At 35.9% G+C, this 18313-nt stretch overlaps 1 long non-coding RNA gene across 2 annotated transcripts in view; it reads left to right on the top strand.

Annotated features, from left to right (window-relative positions):
• LOC121497043 overlaps positions 1–18313 on the top strand; it is a 74206-nt gene that overhangs the window by 39775 nt on the left and 16118 nt on the right. For both annotated transcript variants that reach the window (XR_005989388.1, XR_005989387.1), the window contains exons 2-3: positions 5794–5852; positions 7094–7163. This is a non-coding gene — a long non-coding RNA (uncharacterized LOC121497043). The remainder of the gene's footprint in view (positions 1–5793; positions 5853–7093; positions 7164–18313) is intronic.

Here is an 18313-nt window from a genome sequence, read left to right on the forward strand (position 1 = left end):
GGACTTTGGCTTTCATTTTGAGGACAGTAGAAAGACTGTATATAATTGAGTGTTCATGAGGTATTGCAGTAGAGAGTTCAAGTGCAAAAACTAAACAAAATAAAAATAAAAAAATAAATAAAACAAAACAAAAACCATAATTTGAGATGATAGCCAGAAATCAGGGTAGAATGTCACTAGGGGAAATGTTTTAACTCGTTCCTTGATTATGAGGCTTTGAACACAGAAGAATAGCCTCTTATATAAACATACATGTTAGAGATATATCATGTGCAGAGGCTACCTTATCTGGGAATTAGACTGAAAAGTTAAGGTATAAACTGAAAAACAAAATCTCATATAGTGAAATCTATTGGAAATAGCTTAAATAACCAATCACTGGAAGCTGAGAACTTGGATACTGAGAAGTATTGGATGACCTTTTATTTTTGACTTTGGTTTTAGGCTGAGGGCTATATTTCCTTAGGATAGTAGAGGACAAGTTGCTGGGATAAATAAAGGGATAGTAGATGAGAGAGAGAGAGAGGGGAGGGGAGAGAAATGTATCTTAGTTTATATGTTTCTATACCTTGGGTTTTCCAAATATGAAGAAGGAAATTAAAGTAAATTAATTGTAAACTTAGTCATTCTACCGTATCAACAATGCACACTAAGCATAATTATGTATAACTGATAAAAAAAAGACCTCTTCCTTCTTTCTAAACTCTCTTTTCTGAAATTCTGTTCAGTTTGGATGATGCTGATGCACTCTCTATCACATCCCTACCTCTATCATGTTAATATTTGACTCAGGCTTGGCCAATGAGGGTGTTCCATTCTCTTTCCACAATGATGGGTTCAGAATAGGCATAGAACCTGCATGGGATAACATTGAGTCCTGCTCCTGACTTTGCTAAAGCTGTCAAGAGAGAGGAATCTTCTTCACTTCAATGTTGATGATGGATTTTCCTTTTTTCCTAATGTGGTTACTTTTTTCTTTTTTGTATATTTTTTATTGGAGTTTAAATTGCCAACATATAGTATAACACCTAGTGCTCATCCCATCAAGTGCCCCCCTCAGTGCCCGTCACCCAGTCACTCCATCCCCCTGCCCACCTCCCTTTCCACTACCCCTTGTTCGTTTTCCAGAGTTAGGAGTCTCTCATGTTTGGTCACCCTCACTGATATTTCCCACTCATTTTCACTCCTTTCCCCTATGATCCCTTTCACTATTTTTTATATTCCCCATATGAGTGGTTTCTTACTTTGCTGAATTTATATATATTCTATTCCCCTGGGATGAAGTGAGTATAACATAAAGGAAATTCATCTCAGGAAGAAAGGGAGATTAAAAAAAGCCTTAGCTTCTAGGAAGAGGACAGGAAACATGCCTAAGTGGTTCAACAGGTTGAGCATCAGCTCCTATGCACTCTCTCTCTAAAATAAATAAAATTTAAAATAAAAAAAGGAAGAGGACAGGAAATAACAAGTACATTGTTATTGCTTCCTACCCCTCAAATAAGATTCAAATGAGGGAGGAAATCCTTTTAAAACTATCATGAAATTTGAGGGGAAAATCCAAAGCAGGAAACGCTTGCATCTTGTCTCCCATTTACAATTGGTGGGAGAGATTGATTCACAAACTGCTTGAAACCAGCATTGGATGGACCAAACAGTAGTGCAGTGGAAGAACATGTCTGGTAAAAGGGAGCTGGCTCAGCACTGCACAGGTTTATACCCCCAGCCTGTGCATAACATGGAATAAACTTGGGTGAGTGAGACAGTAGGGAGCTGGGAATTGAGAATCAACAGCCTTGGTCAAGCAGACAAGGGACATCCTGGCCAAGGCCAATGAAAATAGCATGCAAACCAGCCACTTCTACCTATCTCCTTAAAGATTCATGAGTTTTCCCTATAACCAGGCACCATTTAGGGTAAGAGAAAATAGTTGGGCCAATTTCTGAGTTGAGAGAAATGTTTGAACCTCAAATTTGATTGAATATTTTCTGAAACATCTTGAAATACTCTAAAATAGAGTGGTGTCCAGTGCCAGAGACTTTTTTTTTAATCTTTTTTTTTTTTTTTTTTTTTTACTTGAGGATAGTTGATACACATTATCATATTTGTTTCAGGTATACAATGTAATGATCCAATATCTCCATACATTATACTATGCTCACCACAAGTGTACTACCTACCATATGTTACCATACAACCCCATGATAATATTGTTGACTAGAGACTGTATTATTTTTATTAACTGTGTGTGGAGTGGGAAGAAGTGCCATGTTCAGCATTAACAGAAACTCCAGAACAAAACTAGAGTAGTTACACATGCAACATACTTTTAATTCTTTGCATCTCTGAGAGGCTGTCGTGTCTATCCCCCACAGCTATAAGCTAGGCTGATAGTGACTTTCTTTGCTATCACGTAGGAATATTGCCTGAGAATGAAGACCACAGAGGAGAAAAATGATCAAGGAATGGAGAAAACAGACTGAATCCCAGTGACATCTTTGCCACACTGGGGACACATCTGACATTGGACTGCTCATGTTCATGAAATAATACATCCATATTTTACACCAAGCTGGTTTGAAATGTATTGCAACTTATTATAAAGGCAGTGTAAGTCTTCACTAGCTGGGTAACCTCAGCAAATTACCCTCCTTTTTGAGAATCAGTTTTCTCATCTGTGGAAACATCCCACAGTATTTTTAACATGATAATTTAAAACTAGATAATTGATGCAAGTAATTTAGCATATTACCACTTAATTTATAGTAATTTCATAATTATTAATGATATTCTGTTATTTACCAAGACATGGTTTGATTTTTTTGTTTTTAAGATTTTATTTATTCACTCATGAGAGATACAGAGAGAAGCAGAGACACAGGCAGAGGGAGAAGCAGGCCCCCTGCAGGAAGCCCAATGTGGGACTCCATCCCGGGGACTCCGGGATCATGCCATGAGCCAAAGGCAGACGCCCAGCCCAACCGCTCAGCCAGCCAGGGGTCCCCTAAGACAAGTTTTGTAACAGATATAACATTCCTTGCATTCTTCTGCCAAATACACATAACTTCTAGGAATATCCATTGTTTGCTTTCTACTTGAAGTAATTAGTTGGTTGATAAAGATCTGGCTAAAATGCTTTTTTTTTTTTTTCTTTTAGGTCAACTAAACTTTCTGGTTACCATTCCCTGGATGTTCCTCTTGGCTAAAAAGACTTTCCTGCTTTCTTGAGAATTCAATGTTTTTCCATATCACTGAAATCTGAAGTGCATTTAAAAAAAAAAAAACAGTTTAAAATCTTTTTTTTTTTTTTTTTTGGCTTCTCACTGCAATAAAACATAATTTGGCTGAAGTAATGAGATTCAATTGCTCATAAGTAAACTACAGCTTAAACAATGACAGTTGGGCAGTATTTGTTGTCAAGTCTCCTGTTTCAGAGGCAAGCTTTGTTATTGACTCATTTTTGATACACTTTCTACAGATTAAGAATTTGGGGGAGGGGGCCAAGAAAAAAATGCCAAAGTCCTAAACAGACTTCTAATGAAGTGCAAACCCTTGTACATTAAATTCTGATTTCCCTTTCAAGTACTTCTCAACCTTAATTTACTGACACTAACTATCAAATATTTTTTGTATCATTTATTTTCCAGTTATCCAGGTCCTAGGCTCAAATATTTTGATCGGCATAAATTCCAATTAAGTCTGATTATGTTTCTTTGGAAAAGTTAATTAAATTATTCCTTTTAGTGTTCTGGAAGGCAAATGCCAAGCCATGTGGTTTGCAAATGACCTTTAGAACATTTAGAGATTTGCATGCATGCAACACACTGGTTTACTGACATTCCCCATCCCTGCTCTCTTCAAGACATAGAAAGAACAAGTAGATTTCACTCAAGTGACACTTCTAAGTGAGGAGAAATCATTTTCATCACCTCCAGTCTCCTTTTATGAACCCATTTCTCTCTTTTTAAACATCCTGATCATCTTGTCACTTGATAGCCATTCTTTTCTGGAGTGATTATAAAAATCAGAATTGAGAATCCTTTCTGTAACATCTTTCTAGGAAAAAAACAAAAACTGTAAGTTTGACTAGGTAAATAGGGAGTAAGAACCTAAAAACTACGTATGGTAGATGAACATGTATGTGGATCTTTGGAGTCCTTTCTTGCCTCGCTGAAAGGGAGAATAGACCTGGCTTTGTTTCTTATTGATGTTTATGGGCATCCTCAGAGGTGGTGGTTAGCGGTGGGTGAGATTTTATGTTAGAAAAATGTTAGAAATGGCCTTCATAGGCAAAATAGCTGGACATGTTTACAAAGAGGTGGAGAGAGTGAGGACATCCCTTTGGTACTCTACCCGCTTTCACTCTCACTGTGACTTCTGATGTTGGCCCTTGCAGACCTCTACCAAGGCAAAGACTGTCTTCTCCTCTTGTCTCAGAATTCAACTTTCTTTCTGAGTGAAAGCTAACTAGTGTTGAAAATTGATTTTCTCTGATAAAACAAAATATACTTTTTTTATTCAGATAGTGATAGATGCTAATAATCTGTCTACTCTTCAAAGTAGAACAGATTTTATCTTTCAACTTAACTTTCTCTGACTATTTAGTGTAAAGTGATCACCCTCCCTCTGTGGACCTCTATAAGGCTTATTATGTTCTATCTTTCTTACATGCTGCTTCATATTGTTACTTAATATTTTTGTGAATGAAATAGGCTATGTCACTATTTTTTAAAATCAAATCAGAACTTACACCTTCAAATGATTATTGTCCCTTGAGCAATTATACAATTATTTTAATGATGCTGCTTTAGCTCAGAGGCTGTTTGAACTCTTTCTTTTGGAATTTTCTTCAAAGCCTTTAGCACTTTTTTTTTTTTTTTAAGACCTCGATAGTGGTAAATCTTCATCTCTTACAGATGTATTCAATTTTTGGAAATAGCTAAAAGTCATTCAGAGCCAAGTTTAGTAAATAAGTTGCGTGATCAAATTGGGTAATGTAGTTTTTGGTTAAAAACAAGATCTGATTATAACCTAATGAGATGTATGTACTTGTGTGTTCATACACTGACACTCAGAGGAATTCCTAAACAGATGTCTGAACGACCCAGGGCAGTTTTCTTTAAATACTTGGTCAGCCTTTGATGGTGACTAGACTCACACTGGACACTCAGAAACTGTGACCTAAACACCTCCTCTATAGATGAAATAACTGAGGTTGAAGGAGGTGGACTCAACTTGCTCAAATTCATAGGAGAAAGAAAAACAATGTCTGATAACTGCAATAATCCAATAATGGAATAAGGTATCTTTGGAGGTGATGAATGATCACTTCTGAGTGTATTGATCAAATTGGAAGGATGGATTAATTATGTTGTAATAAGTCAGGCATGTTTTATATCTATCTATCTATCTATCTATCAATCATCTATCATCTATCTATCTATCTATCTATCTATCTATCTATCTATCTATCTAATGGGAATGTTAAGACTTTGGTTGGGATGGAATTTGAGGAACTCCCAAACCATTCTCTACATACAAATAAATCATGGATCTGGCATCCAGCTCCAAGAGTCATCTTGAGTGGAGAAAAATCTCACTCAAACTCATCAAACCTCAACTTTAGAAGGAACCATGGAATTTATTAGGCTCAACTACTCACCTAGGGGATCAATCTGATGCAGTATTAATCAGATTCATACTTTGTCTATTTTAAACATTCTAGTGTTGAACAACATAGTATATTGAGACATATACTGTAGCTCCATTTATTAAAATTTTCTTTCTTCCATTAAGCTCAACTTGTGGTATTGCCCAGGCATTGTTTCTACTTCTGACCGCTCTTTGACCACCAGGTACGTTCAGAATAAATCTAATCACTCTTCTATATATTTGAAAAAAATCACTGAAAACTCCCTAAGTCTTCTTAAAGTTGAATTCTCTATTATCCTCAAATATCCTTCGTATTAAGTAAAAACCTTATTCCCATATGAGTGGCTTTTATAACTTGAAATTCTTTTAGGAATTTGATACATTAAAATTGTTATGGCCTTCCTCAGGGTAAAAAACAGTTTCTCCATTTGTCTCTGGAAATATACACTCTGAAACTGGATTGCATTTTCCTTAAATGGGGATTGTATCCTCTATCAATGCAGGGCATTCCAAAATGACCCAAAGAATCGGAATCTTTTCAAGAATTTTGCCTTGTATTTCAGGGCTTTGTGTTCAATAATATTGAAGGCCAACCAAATTCTGACTCTGGCCTCTATTTCATAATATTTTCTTTGGATTCATAGTGTTTCCTTTCCCAAACACTATATTATTTTTGAAAGGCTTCATACTTCTAAAAATCTTTCACTTGCGATTTCATTTGATTCCATTCCCTAAGAAAGTCAAGTGATATTACCTTTTTTTTCTTCATGGATAAACTATCTAAGAGTTGAGAAAGTGGAAGCCAGCTATCAGAGGCTGAATAAATTGTGTATTATTATTCATGTGGTTAGTAGACACTACTTAAAAAAGGAAGGCAAAAATATAGCAGGTTTAAATTGAAGAGTTTTTAAAAATGTATTTTAAAATTCTTGTTCTCAGGACTTTGTTTTGATACTGCATTGGGAATCTGAGAATGGGATAATATTATGCAAAACCTCGTTTGAAAAAGCTACTCTAAAAACAATTTAGCTGTATGTGCTATATAGCAGAATAATTTTTGTTGTTGTTGATTGCTCTGAAGTTTTAAAGTTATCTTTATATTAAATCAACCTATAGGGATTACTTAGCCTTTCTGGACTTCTATTATCTCCCCTCTAGAAGAAGGGTTTGAGAATTAGCTCTGTTTCACTCTTTATTTTTGTAGATTGATTCTATGTAATCTGCAGTTGACTGGCTGGAGATAATTTTTTCAAAGGCAAAACTTTTCATTTTCCCACAAAGTTATTTCTAAATCTATTGACAGATTTAGAGAATAGATCTTTTTTTTTTTTTTTTTTTTTTAGAGAATAGATCTTTACACAACATGGCCTGTAAACATCTCACTAGATTCCAAACTTCAAATTTCTATGCTTTCACTGAATGTTGTATGTTTGCTATGTTCCAGACACTATTCCAGACCCTGAACGTATATCAATGAAGGAGACATGCAAGAGATGCCTACTGTCCTTATGGAGGTAACATTTCTATGGGTGAGACTGTGGGATGCATTGCATAAATCAGTAATATTTGGTATGATGTAAACAAAAGAGCATCCTGTGCACCTTTTTATTGGGGAGCAAAAATATTTCTCTGGAGAATGGCATTTAACCTGAGATAGGAATGATATGAAAGAGTCAGCAAGGTAAAGGTCTGAGAGAAATACAGATAAATAAGAAACATTTTTAAAATGCAAAAGGATAGAGGGAGAAGTTGTTTAACTTATTTTATTTATTGTCTTACTGCTATTCATCTACATATTAGCTCCCTTTGTATTCATTTCTAAGAACACATTGACTCAGAAGAGAAGGAAGGTAGCAGCCATGTCTGGTCATGCATGCTAAAATTTCATATTCAGCTATTGAAAAATGCTTTATTTCTGATGATGTTGGTATGGTCTCTCTCAAGAGAAATAGGTCCACAAAATTTTTGGCTAAATTTTCTTTCATTTTCTTTCTCTATTCTTGTACAGACCTTAATTCCATGAATATCCCTGGCACAAAGCCTCAAAGTATATGTCGCCTATGCCATCTCTTGACAATTCCATTATTGATGATTTCACCAAATTCTTCAATTGTATCCTGTTATTTGGGCCTGTAATGGTTAATTGTATGTCAATTTGGGTGACAGTGCCCAGATGTCTCGTAAAATATTATTCTGGATGTTTCTCTGAGGGTATTTTTACATTAGATTTATATTTAAACCCATGGAATTTGAGTAAAGCAAATTGCTCTTCATAATGTGGGTGGGTCTCATCTAATCAGTTCAAAGGCCTGATCAATCCTGAGCAAAAGGAAATTCTGTAGCAGACTACTTTTGGACTTCAGCTGAACAAATGACTCTTCCTGGTTCTGCAGAGGTCTGACTTTGGACTCAAACTGCAACTTTTCTTGAGTGTTCAGACAGACAGCCTCCTTCATCAGATTTTAGACTCTGAAGGCCTCCACAATTACATAAGCCAATTCCTTAAAATGAGCCAAATCTATTGATTCTGTTTGTCTAGAAAACCCTGACTGATAGAGTGCCATCTAAACTGTAATGCCAAACCCAAGCCTCTTCTCAAAAACAGAGCCTCTTATCCTCATTTGTTCTTTCTACTGACTCAAAGTAATCCACACTTGAACAGATTATAATAAAAGTGAACTCTTGATATGAATCTTAACCTGTTGCCATTCTCAATAGTATTTTTATGATAAAGTTCTTGGTAGAGAGGGCTAAGCTCTGTAGAAAAGTCATACAGCAATGACAGGACTGATGAGATCCATGCTCCAAGTTCTGTTTTTAATTAATTTGTTTGTTTGTTTTAAATATACTTCGTATTTTTAGAGAGGATATGGAGATTTCCCATAAACTTCCTGCCCCCACACAGGCATAGTCTCTCCCGTTATCAACATCCCCCACCAGAGTGAGACATTTGGTACAAATTGACACATTGGCATGTCACCCAAAGACCACAGTTTACATTAAGATTTATATTGGTGTTGTACATTATATGGGTTTAGATAAATGTATAGTGACATAGATCCACCATTATAGTCTCACACAGGTAGTTTCACTGCCCTAAAAACCCTCTGTGCCCTATTTATTCATTTCTCCCTCCCTGCCAACCTCTGTCAAATATTGATCTCTTTACCGTTTCCATAATTTTGCCTTTTCCAGAATGCCATATAGTTGGATTCACACAATATGTAGCCTTTTCAGATTGGCTTCTTTCACTTAGCACTATGCACTTGAAGTTTCTCTACCCTTTTTCATGGCTGATAGCTCATTTCCTTTCAGCGCCTAATAATATTCCATTGTCTAATGTACCACAGCTTATTTTTATTTATCCATTTGCCTTACTGAAGGACACATCTTGGTGGTCTCCAAGTTTGGGCTGTTAGGACGAAAGGTGCCATAAACATCTGTGTGCAGGTTTAATGTGAACATCAATTTTCAGCTTTTGGAGGTAAATACTAAAGAACATGATTGCTAGATCATATGGTTAAGAGTATGCTTAGTTCTGTAAGAAGCTATCAAACTGGGGGTGCCTGGGTGCTTAATCAGCTAAGAGTCTACATTCAGCTCAGGTCATGACCTCAGGGTCCTGGGATTTAGCTCTGCATCAGGCTCCCTGCTCAGCAGGGAGTCTGCTTCTCTCTCTCTGTCTCTCTCTGCCCCCTCCCACATGCTCATGCTCTCTCTCCCTTTCTCTCAAGTAAATAAATAAAATCTTAAAAAAAAAAAAAGCAGCTGCCAAAGTGGCTGTACCATTTTGCACTTCCAACAGCAAAAAATGATTGCATCACATCCTTGCCAGTATTTAATGTTGTCAATGTTCTGGATTTTGACTATTCTAATAGATGTGTAGTGGTATCTCATTGTTTTTTTCATTTGCACTTTCCTGGTGACAAATGATGCAGACTATCTTTTATATGATTATTTGGCAATTGTATATCTTCTTTGATAAAGTGCCTGTTAATGTCTTTGGCCTATTTTTTAATAGAGTTGTTTGTTTTCTTATTACTGAGTTTTTAGAATTTTTGTATATGTTACCCAATACTTATACATTAAGTATATATTGGGTAACATATATTGCATTGGATAATATCTGCTAATTAGATATGTCTTTTGCAAATATTTAAAACCAGTTGGTGTCTTGACTTTTTGATGTTGCATAGTGTCAGACCTTCAATTTTGTTCTTGTCTTTCAATATCGTATCAGCCAAGATCTGTTTTTAAACCATACCTTACTGGCCAATGCTTATGAAACTGAGGCCAGCCTGACTATAGATAGCATCTTTATGCATAAAACAGAAAGGATACTAATGAAAATACAGTGACTTTAAAATTTTAGGGCAATGCTTTATGTTTTTAAGTGAGATTTGATATTATATAAATCTAGGTGTATACTTAATGCCTGAGAATACTGGTCTATGTTTCTTTTCTAGATGACTATATGGCTTAAGAGTGGAGGTTAGGAGCGTTTCTCTGTGGAAAGGAGAGGGAGGGTGAGACCTCCTGATATCTCAAGAAACAAAGATTCATGGAAGATAAGTGACTTGTTCAAGATAACTTAGCTAATGTGATGCCAGAACCGATGCTCAAGTGTTCTGTGGCCTGTCCTCATTCTTTACTCTGCCATGGGAATGGGAAACACTGGACATCCACAGAATAAGTAATCAGTTTAAAGTATATTTAACCAGAAGGTACATTTTTTTTAAAAAAAGAAAAGACTCCTACTGAAAGGGAAGAGCAGAATGCAATCCATGCTGTTCCCAGACTAGCCAGACACGTACAAGACTTTCCTGGCAGGCATTAAGAACCTTGTGACTTGGGTGATAACAGAGACCAAGGGTTCTTGATGTGCACTTCCCCAGGACTGACCTCACCTCCTTATAATCACCTCTCCAATCAATCCTCACTGATCCCCCGGCACTCTCCATTCCCTCCACACACAGGTTTTCAAAATGGCTGAGTGGAGACAAGGCTCTAAGTGGAAACATTGCTTATGTGAATCTTATTTGTTTCCTTAAGGATAAGTGCTGGATGTGAGATTGCATAATGATTCAGAATCTAGCAAATGGGCTTAACTGAGCAGAGAAGGTATTTTTATCCCAAGAGAGGTAAAAATAAAGATAAAAATGCAAGCTGAACTCTGGGGAAAACTCTCTCCAGCTACATACCAATCTGTGATACTGAGTCACAAAAATGTAGACCAAAAAATGATTTTCCAGCCTGGCCCAATTAGTTCATGGTAATGGTTGTTACCAGATGTGAAATTCATATAATGTGCTAGTTACTGTGGTAATTTTTACATAATTATCTCATGTAGTCCTCACAAAAACCCTAGGAAATTAGAATTATCATTTTATTTGTCTTACTACCACTTCCCAGCTTCCTGCTAATTATTACTTTCTTTTGGCCGCTGATATAGATTTCTTCTTTGAACATCTAGTGCCCCCATAATGCCTGACATATGATAGGCTCTCCAAAAATATTTAACAAGTAGATCAATGGATTGCTTATCTTTGAATTAGGAGATAACAACATATTCAGTGAATTATTGGAGAAAATGTTCAAATATTTGGTTTGGTGGACAAAAATGTCAGAATTTCTTCCTGGTTGAGAATTAGCCAACTGTCTCAAAATGTATGAGGCCACCTCATACATTCTATCTTTCTAGAATATTAACTTCTCATGGTTGAGACATTTAAAGATACAATTTAGGCTCTAGGAAATGTCCATTTCTAATGGACCCTGCTATGGATAGAAGGTAGGTGTTTTATACTGTTTAAAAGAATTGACTAAATGCCTTTGCTATGCTCTGGCTGTGTTAAGTACCATAAGAAGTGTCAGAGGAGATATGGCATTGGACTGGTATTTAAAGAGTTTACAAATAATTTGGAAGATCAGGTTTACACAATTGAAACAATGATATACATTCTAATGTAAGAAAGTTCAAAATATGTCAAATATGTTTTTTAATTAAGGGATGTTTCCAAAACATATCAAGACTATCAATCCAAATTTTACCCTTAATTCAAGACCTTGAGGCTCATCTAGTTCATCAAGATGTTTTGAATTAATTGTATTTAATATAAGGTCCTTGCACTGTGATGTTCATCTTCAATAGTTCACCTCTAGATGAATGAACAACAACAACAAAAAAACAATATGATTAAGTTTCAAAATTTAGTAAGATGACTTAGAGTGTTTAAAAATAAAACTGAAAAGATTACCACACATCAATAAATAAACCATTGGACCGAGGGTAAAAGTTTAACTTTTCCCTGAAAACTTTGAAAATGAATGATGGTTCATAAAGAATCCATGTTTAACTTATGGCTTTTAATGTTTCCTAGGGCACATAAATTCCTTTTTGGATGCTTAATTTAATAGTGTAAATTTCTGAAATTGGCCTATCTCTAGCACCTTTGGCCAAACTCTAAAATGTGTGAAAAACTGAGCATTTGTGGTTTGGTTTGCTTCTGAAATCAAGCTCTGTGGTTAGTCTCTGAAGTCAAGTGCACCACAGAGATTTTGTGAATTCTCCTGAGCTTTTCTTTTCTAGCTAGAAATGGCAAATCACATCATATTTCACGAATGTTATGAACTAACATTTATTGAGATTCTAATGTATCTTACACATCATAACTAAGGGATTGTAAAAATGATATGATTGGTAACCTTTGAGAAGCTCATATCACTGGACTTTAGCCAAGCAATTTGCAGTATGGGGCAGTTAGTGCTATGATAAAGATATTGACAGTAGGTCATGAGAATCCAGAAGATAGAATGACTCAATGTCAAAAGAGCTATTTTAAATCTCAAAAAATAAAAACAAAAGCAACAACTGTAGAAGCATGACTTTCAACCCCAGTGGTTCTCTCTAGGAGTGTTTCACTGTATCCAGTGGAATAAGAATTCTGATTTTCAAGTAGTCAACACAAATCAAATATATTACATACATTACATATTCACTATACACCAGGCACTGGGCCAGACTTCAGGGGTAGAGAGTTTCAAGGTAAATAATGTCTTCATTACCTCTTCAACCTAACAACCTAGGTAAGACGGTTAAGTACTCATTATTTGACCAGAACTGTGATAATTGACTTTAAAAAGGAGTAACAGTGAACCTGACTTATTCTAGAACATTGGTAAGGTCCTCTTATGAACAGGAGAAAATGATAATTGAGCCGAGTACTGAAGGTAAATAAGAATTGCCTTGGTCAAAGTTAGGTTGGTAAGGAAGAAAGTAAGGGAGTAGTAGTAGGAGAGCCTAGTGGAGAAAGATCATTGCAAGAAGAGAATAAACCTGAGGGGAAATATGATCCAATTAATCACTAACTGATTCTTAGCATGAGTTTGTCTCAGTTGTCATTTTTCCACTCACATTGTCTCTACTCTTCAAAATACTCTACCTCAAAGATGGGTGCTGGTTTAGATGAGCAAGGAAGGTATAGTGAAGTTATTTATCCATCAACCCTGCAGGTGTTAAATAGAAACTGTATGAAAGGGGCACCTGAGTGGCTCAGCCTTTTAAGCGTCTCCTTTTTGCTCAGGTCATGATCCCAGGGTCCTGGGATCAAGCACTGTGTCAAGCTCCCCGCTAAGGGGAGCATGCTTCTCCCTCTTCTCCCTGCTCATGCTCTCTCTCATTCTCTCGGTCTCTCTTGCTCTCTCCAATAAAATAAATAAATCTTAAAAAAAAATTTCTTACAAAGAAATTGTATGAAAGAAGTGGCACATGTTTACAGAATATGGAGTGAGAGACATGTGTTGGCATCCCAAATTACCCATAGGTATTTTCTATGTAACTACAGTGATCTTGTAGAATCAATCCTAGATGCTGGGAATAGAAAGACACCATACAAAAGAACAATTCTATTAGCTGACAAATGAAAAAAATAGAGTAGCTTGGGTAAACTGAGGTACACAAGACCTATTCGGTCTTAAGGCAGACCTCAAACTAGGAGCCATATTTCTTGTACTCTTAATTGCATGTACCTATTGTACAATGTAACTTTCTGAGATGATAAAAATGTTGCATAGCTGCATTGTTCAAGGTGGTGGACACCAGCCATAACCGTCATTAAGCTTTGAAAATATGGCTGCTGTGACTGAGGACCAATTTCTAAACTTTCTTAAAACTTTAATTAATTTAAATGTAAATAGCCAAATGTGTCTAGTGGCTATTATATTGGATACTGCAACTCTAGAATATTCATCTTATTTAAAATAAATTTAAAACAAGAGAGTTATTTCCATTTTAGAGTAAATGAAAAAAATCAGATTCATTCACAGGATTATTGTAAGACTGTAAGGAAATGGAAGCCATGCAAAGACTACTACACATGTTCATATTATTTTTGGTCATGTCAACAGAGTCCATAAAAATAGCCATTTATGGCAACTAATTTTAGCCCCATCAACAGTGAATTTCAATCACAGTATTTAATTGGCATGTGACAGACAGTATATATATTTAAACTGTTGATTTTTTTAAACATATGTGTGCATCTATGAAACCATCACTGCAATCAAGATAAGAAACATATGTATTACTTTAAAGTTTTCTGATGTCTCTTCATATTCTCTCCCATCTGCCAGTCTTCATTTCCCCTCCCCGTCTTCTCAGCACCTAGATGGCCATTTCTCTGTTTTCTGTTGCTATAGATTGGTTGGTTTTTACCAGAATTTTACATAAATGGAACCCTACAGATACCCTCTTTCTTGTCTGGTTTCTTTCACACAGAATAATTATTTTGAGATTTACCCATGTTTCCACATGTCATGATAGTTTTCCACTGTATGGATGTATTACAATTTGCCTATTCATCAGCTGATGAACATTTGGGCTGTTCCTAGTTCTTGGCTATGAAAAATAAAACTGCTATAAACGTTTGTGTATAGTTCTTTACATGGATGTATATATTTCCTTTTGCAGTTATATTAGTCCCTGCTTTCCGTATCTTGAGACTTTTAATTAACTATATAAATGTTTATACTTGCTATTTCCTCCTAATTAGTTGACTCCTTTATTGCTATGAAATAAGTCTCTTTATATTTGATAATGACCACATTTAACATGGATATATCTTTATCCATCCTTTTATGTCTAACTTGTTTGTGTCATTATAGTTAAAATGGTGTTTCGTAGGTGGCATATGTTTTTGTGCAGCTTTTTATCGAACTAACACTCTCTGACTTTTATTTTTTTTTATTTTTATTTTTTTAAATTTTTTTATTTATTTATGATAGTCACACAGAGAGCGAGAGAGAGGCAGAGACACAGGCAGAGGGAGAAGCAGGCTCCATGCACCGGGAGCCTGATGTGGGATTCGATCCTGGGTCTCCAGGATCGCGCCCTGGGCCAAAGGCAGGCGCCAAACTGCTGCGCCACCCAGGGATCCCACTCTCTGACTTTTAATTGGGATGTTCAGACTATTTCTATTTATGTGATTATTGATATGATATACCTCTACTATTTTGTTATTTATTTTCATTTGGCCCACATGCTTTTTGTTCCCATTATTTCTTTCTCTGCCTTTGTTTGCAATAATTGAATATTTGTTTATGATTTTATTTCATCTCTTTCATTTCTTATTAGCTGTAACTCTTTGTTCTGTTAGTTTGGTGGTAGTTTAGTATATCTGTAGAATTGCTTACCTTAAAATAGTCTTCCTTATAGTGATATTATAACCATACAGAGCATAAAAATAATTCAGCTGTATAATTCTATATCTTGCCTTGCGGACTTCAGATTAGTTTTGTCATATATATGATTTTTACATATGTTTTTATTCTATAACATATTATTGTTATTTTTGCCTTAACACAGGCCAGCATATTTAAAGAGAGTCAAGTAATAAGAAGTATTTCTATTTATCCAACTTATAATTTCAAATCTCCTTTATTTTTTTTCTTTGTGTAGATATAGATTTTTCTTCTACATATAGGGCTTCCTTTCATGTTTGTTATAGTACAGGTATGCTGGTGATGAGTTCTTTCAGCTTTGTATAACTGCAGAAGTCTATTTCTCTTTCATTTATGAAGAATTTTTCCACTGGATTAATATTTCTAGTTTGAGGGTTTTTTTCTTAAATGTTTTATTTTTATATTTTTTAAAGATTTTATTTACTTATTCATGAGAAACAGAAAGAGAGGGGGGCAGAGACACAGGCAGAAGGAGAAGCAGGCTCCTTGCAGGGAGCCTGACGTGGGACTCGATCCCAGGTCTCCAGGATCATGCCGTGGGCTGTAGGCGGCGCTAAACCACTGAGCCACCAGAGCTGCCCCTTAAATATTTTAAAGTTGATGTTCTTCTCTCTTGCATTAGTTCCAATAAGAAGTTTATTGTTCTTCTATTCAAAACATTCCCTCCACCTCATCCCCCCTTGTTAGCTACTTAAAATTTTCTCTTAATTAACAGTTTTGAGCAAATCTGGTTATGATGTGACTTGCTAGCTTTTCTCAATTTAGGGGGCCTGGGGTTCATCAAAACTCATGGATTGTGGCTTCTTTGTTCTTTTTTTCTTATCAAATTTGGAAAATATATGAACATTATATTTGTTTCTTTCTGACTCCTTAAGGAATTCTAATTAGAGTTCACCTATTCCTCAGTTTCTTAGCTCCTTATTTCTGTTTTTTTTTTTTTTTTTTCATGGTTCTTGCTCTCTCTCTCTCTCTTTCATTTTGGAAAGTTTCTATTGTAAAGATTTTAAACTCAATTTCTTCTGCAGTGTTTAATCTACCATTACTATAATTTAGTATATTTTTCCTTGTGGATTTTGAATTTTCACCTCTAAAAGTTTCACCTAGATTGTGTTTGTATCTTTCCTATCTGTTTAATATGCTGCATATTTCCTCCTGCCCCTTAAACATATGAGGTACAACTGTGACTGTTTTAGTGTCCTGTTCTACTGCTTCTATCATTTGTGTAATTTGTGGGTCAGTTTCCCTTGCTTGATTTTGATCTTTGTTAAGAATTGTATTTTCTGGGATCCCTGGGTGGCTCAGCGGTTTGGTGCCTGCCTTTAGCCCAGGGCGTGATCCTGGAGTCCTGGGATTGAGTCCCACATCAGGCTCCCTGCATGGAGCCTGCTTCTCCTCCTCTGCCTGTGCCTCTGCCTCTCTCTCTTTCTCTCTCTCTGTGTCTCTCATAAATAAATAAAATCTTAAAAAAAAAAGAAGTGATAACCTGTGGTATTGGTCACAATCTTAAAAAAAAAAAAAAAAAAAGAATTGTATTTTCTTTACATCCTTAGTAGTTTTGATCATATACCAGACAGTATAGACTTTAACTTGTTGAGTGCTGAATTTTTTTTACTCCTTAATGCTATGAATATGATTGAATTTTGTTCTGGGATACAATTAACTCACTTGGAAACATTTTAATCCTTTCAAGTCTTGCTATAAAGCTTTGTCAGGTAGGACAAAAACAACATTTGGTCTAGGGTTCATTCTTATTTACTACTGAGGTGAAGCCCTTCTCAACCTGATGCCTGGTGAATTATTATCAGGAATCTCACTGATGAGTACACAGACTATACCTGGCCCTATAAGAACTCTATGTGTTGTTCCTTCCAACCTTTGGAGTAGTTTTTCTGAGCTTTAGGAAATTGTCTCACATTCGTGAGCTGATCAACATCCAGTTGAAACTCCAGTTTCCTCTGCAGAGCCCTGGATTTGTCTCTCCATATAGTTTTCTCCTCTCAAATATTTTGCCCTGCAAACTTCAGCCATCTGAATTTTCTGGACTTTCAGCTCATTTCCTGCACTCAAGAAGTTCACTGAGCTCCCAGAGTCCTACTGCCTGTTCTGCAGCCTGGAAATTCTCTCCTAGCAGGGAGCAGGGACAGTCAGAGGGGTCATGCCACTTAAAGTCTTAACACACTACCCTTTGTAAGTTAATGCTCAATACCTTGAGAACCATTGCTTCATATAATCTCTCTAAAGTTTAGGTTGCTTCAGGTAGAAAGGTAAACCTAGTTGCTATTAGTCCTTCCTAGCTAGAGGGGAGAGCACACAGATCATACCATTTTTGACATGGCTTTTTGATAACTCACACCCTAATTGGCTCACAAATAAAATCAACAGAACATTTTTTTGGTTTGCTAATAGGTTGCTGTATTTGTCATCAATTTGTTAAAGTATTTTTTTGGGGGGTGGGGAGTCTGCTAGACAATGAGACTGGTGTCTGTTGATAAAGAATTACTTTTTTCTCCCTCTCTCCCTTCCTCCCTCCCTCTCTCCTTTCCTTTTTCCCTTCTTTTCTTCCTCCCTGCAGACAAAGCTCTAATGTAAGGGTAATGGTTAAAAGAAAGAAAGAAAGAAAGAAAGAAAGAAAGAAAGAAAGAAAGAAAGAAAGAAAGAAAGAAAAGAGAGAAAAAGAAAAGGTAAATTAATGAATGGCTGATGTTGTATTTTCCAACTTAAAAAGATACCTTTAATGTTCTAGGAAAATGAAAAAAAAAATGGTCAGACAAGTGAATGCTTGAGAGACAAAAAGGAATATAATATGGAGGGTTTAGACTGTAAGAGGCCTAGGGAAATGGGAAAGGTAGACACCAAAGCCATAGAGTGAACAACAGACCTCAATCTTGCTAGCTAACACAGAACTTGGAACTTGACCTACATTATT

The sequence above is a fragment of the Vulpes lagopus genome, chromosome 1 (genome assembly GCF_018345385.1).
Source record: "Vulpes lagopus strain Blue_001 chromosome 1, ASM1834538v1, whole genome shotgun sequence".
In the NCBI taxonomy this organism is placed as follows: Eukaryota; Metazoa; Chordata; class Mammalia; order Carnivora; family Canidae; genus Vulpes; species Vulpes lagopus.